This window comes from Mustela nigripes, chromosome 2 (assembly GCF_022355385.1).
Source record: "Mustela nigripes isolate SB6536 chromosome 2, MUSNIG.SB6536, whole genome shotgun sequence".
NCBI classification, from domain to species: domain Eukaryota; kingdom Metazoa; phylum Chordata; class Mammalia; order Carnivora; family Mustelidae; genus Mustela; species Mustela nigripes.
The window spans coordinates 87,452,227-87,457,663 of record NC_081558.1 but is presented as its reverse complement, the minus strand read 5'-3'; the positions used below and the strand labels follow the sequence as shown (position 1 = coordinate 87,457,663).

Genomic DNA, 5,437 nt, shown 5'->3' with positions numbered 1-5,437 from the left:
ATACCACAGAGCAAACTGATAAAAAAAAATTCTCATTAGACACGTTATCCTAAGTCACTTCTGTTACCATCTCTCCAGGGAGTTCTCCCTGGCCTTTCTCTGGCAGGATGTTCCACTCCTCAGTGCTCCCCACCAAACCTCAATGCCTCCGCCATTTTATTGGGCTTTTCTCTCTGAAGTATAAACCACAACCTAGCACAGTTGTTCAATAATAAGCCCTCAAAGAGTGGAAGACTTTATCCTTTTTCTCTCACAATCTTATTCACTGTTGAAGTTCTTGGGTTTTGCTGGGCTCAGCTAAATTCAGTACACGTGGCATCCTTCCAACTTTGCAGCCATAGGTCCTATTTTTAAATAATGATTCCTCTAGTACCAGCACCAGGAAAACAGGAAGTTTCCATTAAACGTATGTGGTGCTCCTACCTGGGCTCCTCGAGGAGGCAGTTCCCAAGAGAGTAAGTTGAAGCCAAACCACAGAGGACCAAAACAACGTGAAGGATGAGAGCCAGAAGAGATTGGGTATGCCCATTCGTTGATGATCAAAGCCAGAGATGGGGTGAATAGAAAGACAACAGCCCCACAAATGAATGTGCAGGACTTCAGGTCTCAGACATGTCACCCATTTGTCCTGTGTATTATTAGCATTTACTGTAGTATGGACATGAACACAAAAGAACTAAAATATTATCCAGTATTTCTCCACCTGAACCACAGAAGACAAAAATATTTAGAGTGGTTATTTCCCAAAGTCTCCCAAGAATAGTACATAATTAGTACAATTCTAGATGCAAAGGAAAGAAGTTAATTCATGGCCTACAAAGATGTGTTAGGTTAGAGGCTCCGAACATCATCAACCACCCCCTAAGGGCTTGTTAAAACAGATTGCTGCAGCCCACCCTCATAGTTTCTGATCCAGCTGGTAGAGGGTAGAACCTGAAGAAAACATGCAATTCCAACAAGCTCCCAGGCGTCACTGCGCTCCTCACCTGGGACATCACTTGGAGAACGACCACCTTAAGAAATAAGAAAATAACTCCCTTGGAGAATCCTGGTCGCTAAAGATCTAACTGGACTAAATCGTGCATAGCTTCTTTCATGTATGTCAGCTCCCTGAATCTTGATTTCAGTGTCTTCCCTTCTATACCAAAGTTCTGACTGTGACATTTAGAGCCATTATGAAATTTTAAGCAGAACTTAGCAATACATAGAACTTGCCCTAGAAACTGATTTATAATTCTATCCTCCAAAGTGCATTTATCAAACTTAACACCATAATAGCAGACTAGATAGTCCATAACTGAAAGTAAAGTGGTTTTGAAATATAACCAAACTCTGGATATTATACCACACAGGTATACTGATTATCCAATCAGTTTTGATTAACCTCCAGTAATGGACTCGGAACATATCAGTGCCACGGTGCAAATGAATAGGACACTTTTCCTACCACAATCCAGCAGGAAAAAGAGATGAGGAGTATATAATATCTCCAACAATGGAATAGCATATTAATAGCATTAACCAAAAAGGCTATATGAGTTTATAAGGGCAAATGCAAATTCAAAAGAATTGTTTTAAGTCTCTCTAGTATATAAAAAAAAAAAAAAAGAAGAGATTTCCCACTTCCCTTTTCTTAGAGTATTTGCTTTCGAAAATTTGTATTTCGAAATTCTTTTTCTGCCTCTTTGAGACATATGTAAATCTTTTAAAAAGCTAAATAAGCCACTTGACAGTTTTACAACCCAGAAATGTTTTTTTGTTTTTGTTTTGTTTTGTTTTGTTTTGTTTTGTTTTGTTTTTGAGGATCTGGGAGCCATCCCTTTAAAATGCAATTGAAGGGGATACCTGGGTGGCTTAGTCATTCAGCATCTGCCTTCAGCTCAGGTCATGATCCAGGGTCTTGGGATCAAGTCCTGCATCAGGCTCCCTGCTCAGCAGGGATCCTGCTTCTCCTTCTGCCTACCACTTCCTGTGCTTGTGCTCTCTCTCTGTGTCTGACAAATAAATAAAATCTTAAAAAATAATAAAATAACCTGTAATTGAAGAAGCTATCACCCCTGCCTCCCAGTTTCCGTGGTAGGGTAGGATCCTAACTTTGACAGGGCACCTGACTCCAGGTTGCAAAACTACCTCTCGTGGTAAAGATATGAAAAGTTATTTTTCCTTTGGATCAAAACAGTTAGCAAACACAGAAAGCCACCCAATTACCAGATGAATTCAGGATGAACTATGTGTGACAAACGGCACTGTCAAGGCTTCTTTCTTGAGAACTGGTCCTTTATCTTCAGAACACACGTGCACAGAATACACACCTTACACCTACCTGGCTGCATAGAAGGGTGAGATGTCTTTCTGTCTTTGTAGCTGGATAGCAGATGGCCTGTCATGCCCCTTAGGGTCTGGTTCAATAACCAAACTGTTTTCTTTTTTTCCCTATGTTTAGTAGAGAGGAATTTCTGTATTGGCAGGAGATTTTGTTGTTGTTGTTGTTCTTGATTATATTTCCTCCAAAGTTCAGTGTACGGAAATAACATTTCTGACAAGACAAAAGTCAGATGGGAGAATGTCTCCTAAGGAAGATGCCTGGAAGGTGGGGTAGGATGCTGATTGGAGAGAAGAGGAAAGGGGGCATTTCAGGTAGAGAACATGACCCGAGCAAGGGCTAAAATGATACAACACAAAAATGTTCAAGGAAGGGTGGAGAAATCAATTTAGCTAAACTGAAGGACTGCTCACTTGCGAAACAGACTCGGAAGAGCAGGCTCTGCATTCGACGCCAAAACATCTGTTTCGTCTCAGAGCTTGTAGTCAAAGCATACAGGATTAACAGGACTCTCCCAGGGCAACCAAGTATCAAGTGGAGATGAATGACTCAACACAAATTTCATCAAAGAAACCGCAGAAAGCTATTTTTCAGTAGGCATGGTCCCATCTTGGAATTTCATTTAGAAAAATAAAGAATCTCTAAGGTCCCATTTATCAGTGTTTTAATGCCAATAATTTAGTTAACAGATTTTTAGATAATATCCACTTTGTGCTAGGTGCTGAGCTAAGCACTGAAGAGATGGAAATAAATAAAAGAGATATGGTTTCTGCAATCAGAGAGGTTATAGACTATTGGGTGGGTACTAATGTAATACCTAAATTTATTAGTCTCTTTGCTGTTAGGCATTGTTCTAGGCACTTAACTGAACTCCCAAAGCAAGCATTATCATACTTACTTCATAGATACAGAAACAGCCTCGGAGAGTTTAAACTGCTCAGGTTTATGTAATCTGAAATGCAAGGTATAATTACAAATGCAGTTCTTTTTTTTTAATTTCTGTTTTTTTTTTAAGATTTTATTTATATATTTGACAGAGAGATTGAGAGAGAGGCAGCACACCGAGGAGGAGAGGCAGGCAAAGGGAGAGGGAGAAGCAGGCTCCCATATGAGCAGAGAGCCTGATGCGGGCTTCAATCATAGGATCCTGGGATCATGACCTGAGCCGAAGGCAGAGGCTTAACCCACTGAGCCACCCAGGCACCCCACAAATGCAATTCTTCTGAGTTCAGAAAGCCAAGCTCTTTGTAGGGCAGCAAGTGTGTAAAAGCACACATTCCTGTCTTATTCCCAACCTAGCAGGAAATAAGTCAGTCCTTTATTAAGCATATCAACTAAAGGTTTCTTGCAGGTGCCTTTTATCAATCTGGGGGAATTCCCTACTATTTCTAGTTCACTGAAAGTTTATATCACTAAAGGATGCTGAATTATGGGGTGCCTGGATGGCTCACTTGGTTAAGTTGTCTGTCTTCATCTCAGGTCGTGATCCCAGAGTCCTGGTTCCAGTCCCCACCTTGGACCCCACATCAACCCCCACTTCGGGCTCCCTGCTCTGTGGGGAGTCTGCTTCTCCCTCTCCCTCTGCTGTACCCATTGCTTGTGTTCTCTCACCCTCCTGTCAAATAAATAAAAAAATAGAATCTTTTAAAATAAAAGCGATGCTGAATTTTGTCAAATGCTTCTTCATGATCTATTAAAATGATCAGATGATTTTTTAGTGTGTTCTGTTAATATAGTGATTTATATTGATTCATCGCAAATATTAAATCAACCTTATATTCCTAGGATAAACTCTAATTAGTCATGATGTATCTTCCCTCTTTTTGGATTCTATTTGCTATTTATTTTTTACTAAAGTGTAATTGACAGAGGAGATTATATTGGTTTCAGATATATCATATAATGATTCAGTGTTTATATATATTACAAAATGATCAACACAATAAGCCACAATAAGCACATATATAGCTGTAAAAAATTATTTTTCTTGTGATAAGAACTTTTAAGATCTTCTCTCATAGCAACTTCCAAATATGCGAGACAGTATTATTAACTACATTCACCGTACTGTAGATTATGTCCCCATGACTGACTTATTTTATTCCTGGAAGTTTGTACTCTTTGACCCCCATTGCCCATTAGCAAATATTTTGTTCATGATTTTTATATCTATAATTATGAGAAGTACTGTTCTGTAGTTTTCCTTTCTTGGAATTTTTTTGAATGTTTTGATATAAAGGCAATCCTAGCATCTTAGGATAAGTTGTGCAGTGATCACTTCCATTTTCTGAAAAAATTTGTATAAGGTAGGATTTTTCTTCATGAGATTTTTCATAGACCTCACCATTGAAACCACTGGGACCTAGATTTATCTCATTGAGATAGTTTTTAATAATAAATTTGATCTTTAATACATGTAATAGGGCTATCCAGATTTTTTTTCTTTTCTCATTTTTGATAAGTTGTATTTTCTGAGAAATCTGTCGATTTTGTCTAAGTTTTTTAACATGTTGGCCAAAAAAAGATGCTCATAGTATTTTCTTGTTATCCTTTTAATTTTTGAAGGCTCTGTAACTGATAATCCCTCCTCATCCCAGTTATTAGGGACTTGTGTTCTCTCCCTTTTTTTCATCAGTCTCATTAAAATTTTGTCAACTCAGTGGATCTCTTTAAAGGACCAGCTTTTAGATTTGTTACTTTTCTCTATTGTCTGTTCTGTTTGAATGACTTATTCTCTTCTCTTTATAACTTCCTTCCTTCTACTTGCTTTATTCTTACTCTGTTCTTCTCTTCCTAGTTTCTTAATGCAGGACCTTAGTCCTTGATTTTAAATCTTTCTTCTTTCCTAATACAAATGCATAAATCTATAGAGTCCTTTTAAAGACTGTCTTCTCTGCCTCTTATAAGCTTTGGCATGTTATATTCATTGTCATTCAGTTCAAAATGTTTTCTAATTTCCTTTGTGATTTTGTCTTCAGCCCATGAATCATTTAGAAATATGCTATTTCATGTGCTCACTTAGGCAGCACATATACTAAAATTAGAACAACACAGAGAAGATTCACTTGCCCCATGCACAAAAATGACATGCAAATTCATGAAGCATTGCATGTT

The 5,437-nt window shown here is 38.2% G+C and overlaps 1 non-coding gene across 1 annotated transcript; it reads left to right on the top strand.

Moving 5' to 3' along the window:
- The first annotated feature begins 5,333 nt into the window (after positions 1-5,333).
- Positions 5,334-5,437, top strand: LOC132012696 (U6 spliceosomal RNA). The gene has a single exon (XR_009402694.1). It is a non-coding gene; the product is annotated as a U6 spliceosomal RNA (small nuclear RNA).